The sequence below is a fragment of the Salmo trutta genome, chromosome 12 (genome assembly GCF_901001165.1).
Source record: "Salmo trutta chromosome 12, fSalTru1.1, whole genome shotgun sequence".
Lineage (NCBI taxonomy): Eukaryota > Metazoa > Chordata > Actinopteri > Salmoniformes > Salmonidae > Salmo > Salmo trutta.
In genome coordinates this window covers 68,311,765-68,329,238 of record NC_042968.1, presented here as the reverse complement: position 1 = coordinate 68,329,238, position 17,474 = coordinate 68,311,765, and the positions used below count along the sequence as shown (strand labels likewise).

Below are 17,474 nucleotides of genomic sequence, written 5' to 3'. Positions count from 1 at the left end.
CAGCCTGGCTGAGTTTGGTTTCCTTTTCAGCATTGTTTTTTTTTTTTTTTAAATGCTCTTTTTTCCCATTCTAATTTTAAGAGGTTCTGAGCTTGCCGGATATATATATTTTTTCAAACACATCAATATGATGAGAGAAGAACTTGAACACAGTGTATCGCCTCCTACTAGGCTCTTATGTTTCTCAAAATAACTTCCACTCCCTCATTTATTGGCTGTGGTTGCTGGTTCAGTTCCAAAGGTTGAACGTCTGGTATTTTGTTGTGTTGATTCCGCAGAATGTTGGAGTTAAATCTCTGCAGCGCTCTCAGATCTTTGACTCACTCAAATAAGGCCCTTACGTGTACCTAGTCCGACTGTAACCATGTGTTCTTTGTGTTGGATAATCAAGCTGTCCTTTGTTCCTTTACGGTTTGTTTGTTTGTTTGATCTTCTCTTCAAGGAGTGATGGTTGTTTATGAAGGTCAAGTGGAGCTTTTACACTGCACCAGCTTTGATTTGCATAAGGAAAAATCTAGGAAGTCCTTAAAGTATGGTACATGCCTAGATTGAATTTATAATTTAATTGGCCTAGATTCTCTAGGAATTATAATGGATTGTGTTACGAAGTGTCTAGCCCTAATAACATGGTTATAGACTAGTGTTCAGTACCTTTTTAGAACAGCTTTTGTTGTATTTTCTCTTAAGGTCTACTACATGGTACTTCCCTGTCATTGAATAGAGATGGAGCTGGCAGGAAGACATGACAATGGAAGGGGGAGGAGTGGCTGGTTGGTTGTGAGGTTGGTGACCAGTTAGTATGGGAAACAGACAGCCCATGTATGTGTTTGTGACGTAACAGGCAGAGACCGTTCTTGCCGTTTTATGTTCTTTCTGCGTATCCATGTTGCCGTTTCCATGTGTTTGCTCAGTGGAAGGCCTGGGCCTTGCCCTGCTCAGCTGTGTAATTGATACAACACATTAGGTAATTTATGTCTAAATTCAAGTTGATGATTTAGAGGTTTGGTGACTGTGCAGTTCTGACAAGTACGGTTGAAGTGTGGTAGTAATGCCAGTCATTCCAGACTACAAATACTGTATTCAACTTGTAAATAACCTTGGTTCAAACGGAAAATAGCCTGTGACAAGCTGATAATACCCACTTTAACCTAAATACCCATAGAGGTAAGCTCCTGGCTGTGCTAACGAGATGTTCTGGACGTAGCCTAACGGATTCATCTATTTTCAAATGTACATGCCTCTCATAATAAGGCCTAAACCTTTTCCACAAACGTATCGCTGAAAACGTATAACCTTCTTTTAAAATGCTTTGATCCCTGTCTCTTTTGCACTGATTTCCATATTTAGCGATCAGTAAACGTAAAATAGCAGTCCCACTAAAACCTCTAGCTCGCTTCCCCTTTTCTCGAGGAATCATCATATTGTTGTCTCTCAGCAGAAGGCCATGTCACTCGGCATCAGGAAGTGAGTGGAGGGGCCTGTGACTGTCAGCTGTGTTGGCTGTCTGATAGTACACTCATAACGGCTGTTTGTCTTCCAGGCTGATCAGGTAGCAGCTGTCTGTCAGCCCGGTTTGTTTACTGTTCATTACTGCTGAGTTTAGGGCCTGTTATCTGGATATGGGACTGCTGATGAGGAGTATAGGCTACTGTAGTTTAGACCTATGCTGTCGGCGGCAGGTAGCCTAGTGGTTAAGAGCGTTGGGCCAGTAACCGAAAGGTCGCTGGTTCGAATCCTCGAGCCGACTAGGTGAAACATCTGATATGCTCTTAAGCAACAGAACCCTAATTGCTCCTTTTTAAGATGCTCTGAATAAGAGTGTCAGCTAAATTACTAAAATGTAATATGTGTGTTTGCATACAGTTGAAGTCGGAAGTTTACACCTTAGCCAAATACATTTAAACTCAGCTTTTCACAATTCCTGACATTTAATCCAAGTAAACATTCCCTGTCTTAGGTCAGTTAGGACCCCCACTTTATTTTAAGAATGTGAAATGTCAGAATAATAGTAGAGAGAATGATTTTATTTCAGCGTTTATTTATTTTGTCACATTCCCAGTGGGTCAGAAGTTTACATACACTCAATTAGTATTTGGTAGCATTGCCTTTAAATTGTTTAACTTGGCTCAAACATTTCGGGTAGCCTTCCACAAGCTTCCCACAATAAGTTGGGTGAATTTTGACCCATTCCTCCTGACAGAGCTGGTGTAACTGAGTCAGGTTTGTAGGCCTCCTTGCTCGCACACACCTTTTCAGTTCTGCCCACAAATGTTCTATAGGATTGAGGTCAGGGCTTTGTGATGGCCACTCCAATACCTTGATTTTGTTGTCCTTACGCCATTTTGCCACAACTTTGGAAGTATGTTTGGGGTCATTGTCCATTTGGAAGACCCATTTGCGACCAAGCTTTAACTTCCTGACTGATGTCTTGAGATTTTGCTTCAATATATCCACATAATTTTCCTACCTCATGACGCCATCTATTTTGTGAAGTGCACCAGTCCCTCCTGCAGCAAAGCACCCCCACAACATGATGCTGCCACCCCGTGCTTCACGGTTGGGATGGTGTTCTACGGCTTGCAAGCCTCCCCCTTTTTTCTCCAAACATAACAATGATCATTATGGCCAAACAGTTCTATTTTTGTTTCATCAGCACAGAGGACATTTCTCCAAAAAGTACGATCTTTGTCCCCATGTGCAGTTCTAAACCTTAGTCTGGCTTTTTTATGGCGGTTTTGGAACAGTGGCTTCTTCCTTGCTGAGCGGCTTTTCAGGTTATGTCGATATAGGACTCGTTTTACTGTGGATATAGATACTTTTGTACCTGTTTCCTCCAGCATCTTCACAAGGTCCTTTGCTGTTGTTCTGGGATTGATTTGCACTTTTCACACCAAAGTACGTGAATCTCTAGGAGACAGAATACATCACCTTCCTGAGCTGTATGACGGCTGCATGGCCCCATGGTGTTTATACTTGCGTACTATTGTTTGTACAGATGAACATGGTACCTTCAGGAGTTTGGAAATTGCTCCCAAGGATGAACCAGACTTGTGGAAGTCTACAATTTTCTTCTGAGGTCTTGGCTGATTCTTTTTGATTTTCCCATGATGTCAAGCAAATACAAATACATCCACAGGTACACCTCCAATTGACTCAGATGATGTCAATTAGCCTATCAGAAGCTTCTAATGCCATGACATCATTTTCTGGAAATGTACAAGCTGTTTAAAGGCACAGTCAACTTAGTGTATGTAAACTTCTGACCCACTGGAAATGTGATACAGTGAAATAATCTGTTTTAACAATTGTTGGAAGAATTACTTGTGTCATGCACAAAGTAGATGTCCTAAACAACTTGCCAAAACTCTAGTTTGTTAACAATAAATTTGTGGAGTGGCTGAAAAATGAGTTTTAATGACTCCAAGGTAAGTGTTTGTAAACTTCCGACTTCAACTGTACATACATACATACATACATACATACATACATACATACATACATACATACATACATACATACATACATACATACATACATACATACATACATACATACATACATATATTTGATTCTTCAAATAGCCATCCTTTGCCTTGATGACAGCTTGGCACTTTCTTGGCATTCTCTCAACCAGCTTCACCTAGAATGCTTTTTCAACAGTCTTGAAGGAGTTCCCACTTGCTTTTCCTTCACTCTGCGGTCCAACTCATCCCAAACCATCTCAATTGGGTTGAGGTCAGGTGATTGTGGAGGCCATGTCATCTGATGCAGCACTCCATCACTCTCCTTCTTGGTAAAATAGCCCTTACACAGCCTGGAGGTTTGTTGGGTCATTGTTCTGTTGAAAAACAAATGATAGTCCCACTAAGCGCAAACCAGATGGGATGGCGTATCACTGCAGAATGCTGTTGTAGCCATGCTGGTTAAGTGTGCCTTGAATTCTAAATAAATCTGTGTCACCAGCAAAGCACCCCCACACCACCACCTCCATGCTTCGCGGTGTCTCACAAAGGCACAGCAGTTGGAACAAAAAAAATCTCAATTTTGGACTCATCAGACAAAAGGACAGATTTCCACTGGTCTAATGTCCATTGCTTGTGTTTCTTGGCCCAAGCAAATCTCTTCTTATTGGTGTCCTTTATTTTTGTGGTATCCAATTGGTAGTTATAGTCTTGTCTCATCGCTGCAACTCCTGTACGGACTCGGGAGAGGCGAAGGTCGAGAGCCATGCTTCCTCCTAAACACCACCCAACCAAGCCGCACTGCTTCTTGACATAATGCCCGCTTAACCCGGAAGCCAGCCACACCAATTTGTCGGAGGAAACACCGTGCGACCGTGTCAGCGTGCATGCGCACGGCCCGCTTCGGGCGTCGCTAGAGCGCGATGGACCAACCTCCCCTAACCCGGACGACGCTGGGCCAATTGTGCGCCGCCCCATGGGTCTCCCGGCTGTGACAGAGCCTGGACTTAGTGGCACAGCAAGCAACTGTTATGCAGTGCCATAGACCACTGCACCACTCGGGAGGCCCATGAGTGGCAGTTTAATCATAGCACTTGATTGTTTTTGCGACTGCACTTGAAGAAACTTTCAAAGTTCTTGACATTTTCCGTATTGACTGACCTTTATGTCTTAAAGTAATGATGGACTGTTTTTCTTTGCTTTTTTTGAGCTGGTCTTGACATAATATGGACTTGGTCTTCTACAAAATAGGGCTATCTTCTGTATACCACCCCTACCTTGTCACAACACAACTGATTGGCTCAAACGCATTAAGAAGGAAAGAAATTCCACAAATGTAACTTTTAACAAGGCACACCTGTTAATTGAAATGCATTCTAGGTGACTACCTCATGAAGCTGGTTGAGAGAATGCCAGGCGTTTGCAAAATGGTCATCAAGGCAAAGGGTGGCTACTTTGAAGAATCTAAAATAGAAAGAATATTTTGATTTGTTTAACACTTTTTAGGTTACTACATGATTCTGTGTATTTCAATGTAGAAAATGGTGCCAACAAAGAGAAACCCTTGAATGAGTAGGTGTGTCCAAACTTTTGACTGGTGCTGTATATGCCTTAATTTCTCAAAAATATAGACTAGCTTTCATTTGACACCCAATATGACGTGCTCCATTGAACTCATGGGTCCTTTAGCATGGAAATGTCCATATGCCATTTAGCAGATGCTTCTATCAAAAGCAACTTAGTCATGCGCGCATACATTTCTTTACATATGGGTGGTCTCGGGAATGGAACCCACTATCCTGGAGTTGCAAGCACCATGCTTTACCAACTGAGGTACATGCAATGTTAGACTGACCCATAGGTTAGAATTCAGTAGGATGATATGATGAATCAGCAAGGTATCAAAACTTTCTAGCATAGACAATCTAGGCTTACTACCAAACACTAGATCCACTTTTTACTGCTGCATTCCAGAAAGGTTCTTGTACCATATCAAAAGTTATGAAGTTGCAATATGCCATAAATTGAAGAACTAAGATCCTAGCAGCAGTCGTTGTGGTTTACAATAGTGTTTAGAAAAACCACTTTTTAATTGTTGTGAAAATGCCATGCGTAGGGGAAGTAAAAAATATGCAGACTTAAATAATGCCAATGCACCGTGTCTGTCACACAGGAAGGCCAATGAAAGGACACACTCCTACATGTTTTTGTAGTACTTTCTACCCCTTTTTCTCCCCAGTTGGTAGTTTGTCTTGTCTCATCGCTGCAACTCCTGTACGGACTCAGGTGAGGCGAAGGTCGAGAGCCATGCGTCCTCCGAAACAAGACCCTGCCAAGCCGCACTGCTTCTTAACACGATGTGTCGGAGGAAACACCTTACAGCTGTCGACCGACATGCACGCGCCTGGCCGCCACAAGGAGTCGCTAGAGCGCGATGGGACAAGGACATCCCAGCTGGCCAAACCCTCACTTAAATTGTGTCTCCCGGTCGCGGCCGGCTGCAACACAGCCCGGGATCGAACCTGGATCTGTAGTGATGCCTCGAGCACTGTGATGCAGTGCCTAAGACTGCTGTGCCACACGGGAGGTCCCTCACACCTACATTCTTATCGCGTTCTTGGGCTCCAGGTGTGAAAGTCCATTGTGTTTTAATTATTTACCACATCGAGTCATTCCTCGTCCCTCATCACACTTTCTGTAACCACACCCTTCTCTCCTCTTACCTCACGTCTTCGTTTTCTCCTGCACTCCTCCCTGTTGCGCTCTCCTTGCTCCCTCCTTGACTGTGTGTGTGTGCACCTTTTTGTGTGTTTGTCATAACCAAGAGGCGCAGTGCAGTTTCGATGAATCGTTTAAGTCACTCTCCTCAGCATCTTTTTGAACATTCAACATGACTGTGTCTCACTGTCTCAAGCATGCCTGCCTGTGCCTCTCCAGTAGGTCTGTGTTTAATGTGCAGCTACTGCAGTGTAGAACAGTGTTTCCCTCCGGACCCATGGAGAGGTGTAATTATGCCATTGATACTGGGGCTACAGCTTAATTCTGGCGCGCCTGTGACAAGCGTGACATTTCCAGTAAGTGTTATCTGGCTGCAGGGTTCTTCTGTGAGCCTGAGCGGGCACGGTGAGAAACGGGACGATTGCAATGGGGCCATGCCAACAGGATGATCACACACACAGTCACACATCACATGCATAACCTTCACAAATGATCTATTATAGGCTACTTATTGTAATGAACGATATCAGCAAAATGGCTGCGATGTATTGTCGGTGTCGATAACTTTACGTTTATTGTCCCAGCTCTAGCACACACACACACACACACACACAGACTCATACAGCCCCATGTCACTTTTACAGTCCTGCTAGTCACTGTAATTGGAATTGTCAGCAAAGTGCCATTGTCATGTTTTAATTCAGGCCTGACCCCTGTGTGTGTGTGTGTGTGTGTGTGTGTCAGAGATTTTAAGAGAGAGGAAAAGGAAAAGAAAGTGTTTGAGAACAGGATGGACAGAATTCTGCAGAGGTGGTTTCAGAGGTGTATAAAAAGATGGCGCGATCATGTCAGGTGGGTAGATGGACCTATTAATATCACCGTCTCTGAGGGCTGTATTTAACAAAACTAACACAATGGTACGTCTTAGCTCTGCCGGTAGGGCTGTATTTAACAAACCTAACACAATGGTACGTCTTAGCTCTGCCGGTAGGGCTGTATTTAACAAACCTAACACAATGGTACGTCTTAGCTCTGCCGGTAGGGCTGTATTTAACAAACCTAACACAATGGTACGTCTTAGCTCTGCAGGTAGGGCTGTATTTAACAAACCTAACACAATGGTACGTCTTAGCTCTGCCGGTAGGCTTGTATTTAACAAACCTAACACAATGGTACGTCTTCGCTCTGCAGGTAGGGCTGTATTTAACAAACCTAACACAATGGTACGTCTTAGCTCTGCCGGTAGGGCTGTATTTAACAAACCTAACACAATGGTACGTCTTAGCTCTGCCGGTAGGGCTGTATTTAACAAACCTAACACAATGGTACGTCTTAGCTCTGCCGGTAGGGCTGTATTTAACAAACCTAACACAATGGTACGTCTTAGCTCTGCCGGTAGGGCTGTATTTAACAAAACTAACACAATGGTACGTCTTCGCTCTGCCGGTAGAGCTGTATTTAACAAAACTAACACAATGGTACGTCTTCGCTCTGCCGGTAGGGCTGTATTTAACAAACCTAACACAATGGTACGTCTTAGCTCTGCCGGTAGGGCTGTATTTAACAAACCTAACACAATGGTACGTCTTAGCTCTGCCGGTAGGGCTGTATTTAACAAACCTAACACAATGCTACGTCTTAGCTCTGCCGGTAGGGCTGTATTTAACAAACCTAACACAATGGTACGTCTTAGCTCTGCCGGTAGGGCTGTAGGACCAGGGGTGTGTCAGAAAAATGTGGCCTATTTTCATTGCAGGAATTATGAGCGCAAAGGCTGGCGGTGGTGCGAAGGGGCTGGGTTTTGATAAATAAGCAATAGGTGTGACGAGGGTTTGGCCACTCACTGGCCAATCAGCTTGTTTCATGGCTTAATACTGCGTGCCGTTGTCTCAAGTTCTGTAGGTTATTGATGGTCTTTGCATTGTCATTCACTCCAATTCGGCTGGGGGCACGGAATATTCTCTTCCTAGTCCATTGTGGATTGATACAGTTTATTAAATAGCATCGGCTACAGTAACGAGTAATGGCAACAGTAAAAAAACATCTAGTGTTTGCTCAATAAGTTTGTTGACCGACAGTCATAATTATTGTAATTGGTTTCAACAAGTAAAGGCCTTCTCCTCAAATGAAGAAATACTAGGCTTCCCTAAATGGTATGTGTGAGGCACGTTCTAACTAAGTCAAGATATAGCCTAGGCATACCGTTGATATGGTGTTTATAGGACTGAATTATTTTAATATGTTTGGAGGAGCATGTCTTTCGTAACCGGAAAAGAGTTGTTCTTTGGAAATGGAGATGAACGCCGAATGGAGTAGCCTATGTAGGTAGACCTATGTGAATAATGCAAAACCATGACAGTGAAAGAGTCATGAGTAGATCATTTTTAAAAACCTTTTTATGTATAGGCAACTTGACAAATGCTGCTTGACAAATGCATGGTTAGGATAAGAAAAACACCACACTCATTGCTGTTGATCGCTATAGTAGGGTAAATGCTTTTTTTTAAATCTAAAGAAACTGGGAAAAAAAGCAGTTATTACAGGAAAAACAACTTAAATGTTTATAAATACGAGTGTCACCGGATCTTCTCATCTCTCGTTCCATGATGGGCATGTAGCCTACATGGAGGGGTTTTACACACATGCAAAATGAGAACAGGAGCTGGCTAAAATAATGTACAATAACCTACATAAATAAAAAGGGGCTGTTCCCAAACTTGATATTTGAATAAAGCTTTGGTGATTTAAGATTTATCACAAGCCAAATCCTTTATGATAGTCTTGACTACTTGGCTAATGCATTGGGCAGGACAAAAAAATAGCCTTCATTGAGAGGCTATGCTTGGTTTTTAATCAAATGAAATGGGGGAAGAAATGTTCTTTATGGGCACAAAAAGCACTCTCTTTCCATGTGCATATGGACGCTGTGCATCACGGCTGGATAGGTTGCGCTTCCACTGTAAAAATCTGTCATAGGCAGTGGGGATTTTAGCATGTAAATCTTGGTCGGGCAAAATAACAACTATGTTTTAGATGCATGCCAGCAAAGCCACACATCTAAACAATACATTAATTGCACTTTAACAGTGACAAATGGTGCCTACAAACTGTTAGGTCCTACATAAAGCTGTCCCAACAGCAGAGCTTTCTTTTCAGCACAATGAAGTGAATCCTTACCATGGCATCAAAACAGTCCATTCAGCCTCATTTACTGACTTTTTAAAAAAGATAGTTGATATGGCTGACTTGCTAAAACAAATGTGGTTTCTAATGACAATTGAGATGTACCAACTAAGGCATAAGGGGACGACGAGCAGCGATGAGGCAATCCGTAATTTAGATTAAGAAATTAATGAGCGAGCTAGGACGGACGTAGTCAATATAACTATTTGTTCAGCACTTTTGAAATGTACAGCGACAGAATTCAGAACATGGGCCGTTCTTAGTGTTCTCCCTGTACACCTAGTCAGAACCGTAGGATCAAAAAGGGAGCATGTAAGCAGACAATGAAAGTTCTCACAATATTAGATGATTACATTTCTCTAAAACAGGTTATAGGCTACATGTGCACCACCAAGTCAGAACAGTAGGCTGAGTTATGAGGGGAAAATATACCAAATTATTAGTGAGGCACATGGGCTAATAACAGCTTATTACACAACATACACTTAGTACTACTTTCTTAGCTATAGTGTACATATCTCCCTTGCATATTACATTTATGCAGCAGCATACAATATATTTTTGGACTCACCTTCTTGTGCTGTGCTCACTTGAACAGGAAGGCGGTGAGGCGGTCCTTCGTGGGCAAATTTTGTTATCAAATTGTCATCTCTGGATTTATGGTGCTTTCAAGACAACTGGGAACTCTTGGGGGGCGGGGGGGGGTGACAAGGTTGAATCATGACGTCAGGGATCTTCAGGTTGGAGCTCTAGAAAGAGGCCCGAGTCCCCGACTTGGAATTCTGACATGGATGACCGTTCAAAATGTATGTTCCCAGTCGGAGCTCGTTGACGGGTCACCATTGGTCATAACCAACCGCGTTACCGCTAAGACCAGCTTTTGATGGGTTTTTAAATATCCCCACCAGCGCTGTCTGAAATTGGCACTTTGGCACAGGTTTTTAAGGACACGCCTCAGATATTGCCACCTCTGTGCAAGTGAGCTCATATACGAAAGGTAAATTACCCGTCGTGGGGTTTTAAAACAGAAGAGCTCCGGCTTTAACAGGTCGAAATTGCAAGCGAGCGCGCGTTTGACGATTGTGCTGGCTTACTGCCAGCCAAAAATAGAGCCCTCATTGTGTTCCTGTAGATAATCGTGCCGGACTGTATATGTCACACTGTGGGTGTTCAGTTCTAATGTCTATTTATATACAAACAAATAATATTCAAATTCCCCTCTAACCCACTGACAGTTGCAGCGCCAACCACATGTAATTAGTCTTTCTCACCCATGTCTATGTTGACATTGTGTGCTGTGGGTTATTCTATTCTTGTACTATGTGTTTCTGTGTGAAGTGTATGATCAGAGTCCGTTAATTCTCTCTCACACTGTGCCCTGTTTCTCCCTTTTTCAATGAGCATATACAAACGGTCTGTCTGTCTCTAGTAGCATGCCTGTTCCTCGCCCTCCCTCGTTCCCTCTCTCTCTCAGCCCTGTACAGCCTGCTTGTACTCCACTTCCGCTCTCCCATTTCTTTCATTCCCTCACATACAGTGCCTTGCAAAAGTATTCAGACCCCTTGGATTTCTTCACATTTTACTGTGTTACAAAGTGGGTGTCAACAATCTACACAAAATACTCTGTCAAAGTGGAAAGATCAAGATTTTGAAAGATCAATAGAAATTAAATAATACAAATCTAGTTGTTGCATAAGTGTTCAGCTCCCTGAGTTAGTACATGTTAGAAACACCTTTGGCATCGATTACAGCTGTGAGGTTGTCTAAGAGAAGTTTCATTCAATACTTGTCTGAGGGAACTTGCAGATGTTGTATGTATGGGTAACAGGAAGGGGTTAGTCATTCTAAAATCATGTCTACCCCTATTATAAATTTTACTCCTTAACTAATTTAGGCTTGCCTAGACATAGGGGTTGAATACTTGCGCAACAACTATTTTATACTGAACAAAAATATGAACGAATCATGTAAAGTGTTGGTCCCATGTTTCATGAACTGAAATAAAAAATCTGAGAAATGTTCCATACGCAGAAAAATATTACACTATATGACCAAAAGTATGTGTACACCTGCTCGTCGAACATCTCATTCCAAAATCATGGGCATTAAATGGAGTTGGTCCCCCCTTTGCTGCTATAACAGCTTCCACTATTCTGGGAAGGCTTTCCACAAGAAAGATGTTGGAACATTGCTGCGGGGACTTGCTTCCATTCAACCACAACCATTAGTGAGGTCGGGCACTGATGTTGGGCGACGAGGCCTGGCTTGCAGTCGGCGTTCCAATTCATCCTATAAGTGTTCGATGGAGTTGAGGTCAGGGCTCTGTACAAGCCAGTCAAGTTCTTCTACACCGATCTTGACAAGCCATTTCTGTATGGACCTCGCTTTGTGCACGGGGGCATTGTCATGCTGAAACAGGAAATGTCCTTCCCAAAACTGTTGCCACAAAGTTGGAAGCACAAAATCGTCTAGAATGTCATTGTATGCTGTAGTGTTAAGATTTTCCTTCACTGGAACTAAGGGGCCTAGCCCAAACCATGAAAAACAGCCTCAGACCATTATTCCTCCTCCCCCAAACTTTACAGTTGGCAATAAGCATTCGGGAAGGTAGCGTTCTCCTGGTAGACTGCCAGATGGTGAAGCATGATTCATCACTCCAGAGAACCCATTTCGCGAAGCTCCTGACGAACAGTTCTTGTGCTGACGTTTCCAGTGGCAGTTTGGAACTCGGTAGTGAGTGTTGCAACCGAGGACATACAATTTGTACGCGCTTCAGCGGTCCTGTTCTCTAAGCTTGTGTGTCCTGCCACTGTGCGGCTGAGCCATTGTTGCAGCTAGACGTTTCCACTTCACAATAACGGGACTTACAGTTCACCGGGGCAGCTCTAGCAGGGCAGAAATTGGACAAACTGACTTGTTGGAAAGGTGGCATCCTATGACGGTTGAAGTTGAAAGTCACTGAGCTCTTCAGTACAGGCCATTCTACTGCCAATGTTTGTCTATGGAGATTGCATTGCGCTAAATATTTACATTTTTTATTTTATTTAACCTTTTATCTAACTAGGCAAGTCAGTTAAGAACAAATTCTTATTTACAATGACGGCCTACCCCGACCAAACCCTAACCCGGACAACGCTGGGCCAATTGTGCGCCGCCCTATGGGACTCCCAATCTCAGCCGGTTGTGATACAGCCTGGAATCGAACCAGGGTCTGTTGTGACACCTCCAGCACTGAGATGCAGTACCTTAGACTGCATCCACTCGGGAGCCCTGTCAGCAACGGGTGTGGCTGAAATAGCCGAATCCACTAATTTGAAGGGGTGTCCACATACTTGTGTGTGTGTGTGTGTGTGTGTGTGTGTGTGTTTTCAAATTTTGTGCACAAATTTGTTTACACTCCTGTGTTTACATCACTTTGCCAAGATAATCCATCCACTTGACAGTTGTAGCATAAATAAGCTAATTTAAACAGCATGATCATTACACAGGTGCACCTTGTGCAGGGGACAATAAAAGGCCACTCTAAAACGTGCACGTTTGTCACACAACACAATGCCATAGATGTCTCAAGTTGAGGGAGCAGTGCAATTGGCATGCTGACTGCAGGAGTGTCCACCATAGCTGTTGCCAGATAATTGAATGTCAATTTCTCTACCGTAAGAGATTTGTTTTAGAGAATTGGGGAGTACATCCAACCAGCTTCAAAACCGCAGACCATGTGTATGGCGTCATGTGGGCGAGCAGTTTGCTGATGTCAACGTTGTGAGCAGAGAACCCCACCGCCACAAGGGGGCAATGGTATGGACAGGCATAAGCCACGGACAACAAGGTCCTGAGGTCCATTGTCGTGCAATTCATCCGCCGCCTTCACCTCATGTTTCAGCATGATAATGCACGGCCCAATGTCGCAAGGATCTGTGCACAATTCCTGGAAGCTGAAAATGTCCCACTTCTTCCATGGTCTGCATATTCACCAGACATGTCACCCATTGAGCATGTTTGGGATGCTCTGGATTGACGTGTATGACGGCGTGTTTCAGTTCCCACCAATATCCAGCAACTTCGCACAGCCAATGAAGAGGAGTGGGTCAACATTTCACAGGCCGCAATCGACAGCCAGATCAACAAAAACAAAACAAATGATAGTCCCAATTAGCCCAAACCAGATGGGATGGCGTATCGCTGCAGAATGCTGCGGGAGCCATGCTGGTTAAGTGTGTCTTGAATTCTAAATAAATCACAGATGGTGTGGAGATGATTTGCAGGTGACACTATAACACCTCTTCCTCCATGCTTAACGGTGGGAATTACACGTGGAGATCATCCGTTCACCCTCACCAAGTCTCACAAAGACACGGCGGTTGGGACCAAAAATCTCCAATTTGGGCTCCAGACCAAAGGACAAACGTCCACCGGTCTAATGTACATTGCTCGTGTTTCTTGGCACAAGCAAGTCTCTTTTATTATTAGTTTTCTTTTAGTAGTGATATTTCTTTTTCTTCAGCAATTCAACCATGAAGGCCTGATTCACACAGTCTCCTCTGAACAGTTGATGTTGAGATGTGTCTGTTACTTGAACTCTGTGAAGCATTTATTTGGGCTGCAATTTTTGAGGCTGGTAACTGTAATGAATTTATCCTCTGCAGCAGAGGTAACTCTGGGTCTTCTATTCCTGTGGTGGTCCTCATGAGAGCCAGTTTCAACATAGCACATGGTTTTTGCGACTGCACTTGAAAAAACTTTCAAAGTTCTTGACATTTTCCGGATTGACTGACCTTCATTTCTTAAAGTAATGATGGACTGTTGTTTCTCTTTGCTTATTTGAGCTGTTCTTGCCATAATATGGACTTGGTCTTCTACCAAATAGGGCTATCTTCTGTATACCCCCCTACCTTGTCACAACACAACTGATTGGCTAAAATGCCATAAGAAGGAAAGAAATTCCACAATTTAACTTTTAAGAAGGTACACCTGTTTAATTTAAATGCATTCCAGGTGACTACCTCATGAAGCTGGTTGAGAGAATGCCAAGAGTGTGCAAAGCTGTCATCAAGGCAAAGGGTGGCTATTTGAAGAATCTCAAATATAAAATATATTTTATTTAACACTTATTTGGTTACTACAGGATTCCAAATGTCGTATTTCATAGTTTTGATATTTTCCCTATTATTCTCCAATGTAAAAATAAAGAAAAACCCTTGAATGAGTAGGTGTTTTAGAACATTTGACCTTGTGTTTTAGGTTATTGTCCTGCTGAAATGTGAATTTGTCTGTTGGAAAGCAGACTGAACCAGTTTTTCCTTTTAGGATTTTGCCTGTGCTTAGCTTTTATTACGTTTCTTTTCATCCTAAATCAAATCAAATTTATTTGTCACATACACATGGTTAGCAGGTGTTAATGCAAGTGTAGCGAAATGCTTGTGCTTCTAGTTCCGACCATGCAGTAATATCTAACAAGTACTCTACCAATTCCACAACAACTACCTTGTACACACAAGTGTAAAGGAATGAATATGTACATAAAAATATATAAATGAGTGATGGCCGAACGGCATAGGCAAGATGTAATAGATGGTATGGAGTACAGTATATACCTATGAGATGAGTATTGTAGGGTATGAAAACATATAAAGCAGCATTGTTTAAGGTGGCTAGTGATACATTACATCAGGATGGCAAGATGCAGTAGATGGTATAGAGTACAGTATATACATATGAGATGAGTAATGTAGGTTATGAAAACATTATATAAAGTGGCTAGTGATACATCTAATTACACCATCTACTGCAACTTGCCATCTTGATGTAATTAATGTATCACTAGCCACTTTAAACAATGCCACTTTATATAATGTTTTCATAACCTACATTACTCATCGCATATGTATATACTGTACTCTATACCATCTACTGCATCTTGCCATCTTGATATGGCGTACAGTATATACATGAGATGAATAATGTAGGTTATGTAAACATTATCTAATATAAAGTGGCAAGTGATAAATTGATTACATCAATTTTCCCATTATTAAAGTGGCTTGAGTTGAGTCAGTATGTTGTCAGCAGCCACTCAATGTTAGTGATGGCTGTTTAACAGTCTGATGGCCTTGAGGTAGAAGCTGTTTTTCAGTCTCTCGGTTCCAGCTTTGATGCACCTGTACTGACCTCGCCTTCTGGATGTTAGCGGGGTGAACAGGCAGTGGCTCGCGTGGTTGCTGTCCTTGATGATCTTTTTGGCCTTCCTGTGACATCGGGTGGTGTAGGTGTCCTGGAGGGCAGGTAGTTTGCACCCGGTGATGCGTTGTGCAGACCTCACTACCCTCTGGAGAGCCTTCCGGTTATGGACGGCGCAGCTGCCGTACCAGGCGGTGATACAGCCCGACAGGATGCTCTCGATTGTGCATCTGTAAAAGTTTGAGTGTTTTTGGTGACAAGCCGAATTTCTTCAGCCTCCTAAGGTTGAAGAGGCGCAGCTGCACCTTCTTCACCACGCTGTCTGTGTGGGTGGACCATTTCAGTTTGTCCGTGATGTGTACGCCGAGGAACTTAAAACTCTCCACACAAAAACACTCACTAGTCCTTGCTGATGACAAGCATACCCATAACATGATGCAGCCACCACCATGCTTGATAATATGAAACTGTGGTACTCAGTAATGTATTGTGCTGGATTTTCCCCAAACATAACGTTTTTTATACAAGACAAAAGGTACATTTCTTTGCCACATTTTTTTCCAGTTTTACTTTAGTGCCTTGTTGCAAACAGGAGGAATTTTTTTGAATATTTTATATTCTTCCTTTTCCTTCCTTCCTTCTTTTCACTCTGTCAATTAAGTTCGTATTGTGGAGTAACAGCAATTTTGTTCATCCATTCTCAGTTTTCTCCAATCACAGCCATTAAACTCTGTAACTGTTTTAAAGTCATCATGGGCCTCATGGTGAAATCCCAGAGTGGTTTCCTTCCTCAACAGCAACTGAGTTAGGAAGGATGCCTGTCTTTTGTAGTGACTGGGTGTAATGATACAGCATCCAAAATGTAGTTAATAACTTCACCATGCTCAAAGGGATATTCAATGTATGTATTTATTTTTTTACCCATCTACAAATAGGTGCCCTTTGTGAGCCATTGGAAAACCTCCCTGTTCTTTGTGGTTGAATCTGTTTGAAATTCACTGCTCGACTGAGGGACTTTACAGATAATTATATGTGTGGGGTACAGAGACGAGGTAGTCATTTAAAATTATGTTACTCACTATTAGGGAGTCCATGCAACTTATTATGTGAGTTGTTAAGCACATCTTTACTCCTGAGCTTATTTAGGCTTGCCATAAAAGGGGTTGAATACCTATTGACCCAAGACATTTCAGCTTTTAATGTGTAAACATTGCTAAAAACATAATTCCACTTTGACATTATGGGGTATTGTGTGTAGGCCAGTGGCACAAATCTCAATTTAATCAATTTTAAATCCAGGCTGTAACAACAAAATGTGGAAAGACTCAAGGGGTGTGAATACTTTCTGAAGGCATTGTGTACACATTTCTTACTCCAGTCTTATATTCACCTTAGCTTTGACATTGTAATGAAGTAATGGATGATTCATCTTGAGACTCATATTTCTGCATTTCATTTCTCTTAATTGGGGCTGGGCATCTCTCACCCGTACACTCATTCTCTTTCTTCGACTGTATCTAAGAGACAATCACACTGCAGCAAACAAACACTGTAATATCTTCCCTCTCTCGGTCTGACTCACTTCAGCTTCATAACACTGTAATATCTTCCCTCTCTCGGTCTGACTCACTTCAGCTTCATAACACTGTAATATCTTCCCTCTCTCGGTCTGACTCACTTCAGCTTCATAACACTGTAATATCTTCCCTCTCTCGGTCTGACTCACTTCAGCTTCATAACACTGTAATCCCTCTATGATAGCCTGGAGAGAGACACCTTATTCTCTGCCCAACAGGTGTACACACACACAAACATGGACGGACCGACCGACCGAGACACACAGCTACAAAAGGGCAAACTGTGGAGGAGTGACTCACACTCTTGAGTAGGGTTGTCACGATACCAGTAACGCGATCCTATGATACCTGATTTTCC

The 17,474-nt window shown here is 42.7% G+C and overlaps 1 protein-coding gene across 1 annotated transcript in view; it reads left to right on the top strand.

Moving 5' to 3' along the window:
- The window catches only part of LOC115204047 (taperin), a 29,206-nt gene that overhangs the window by 3,243 nt on the left and 8,489 nt on the right, over window positions 1-17,474 (top strand). The gene's annotated exons all lie outside the window — the stretch shown is intronic.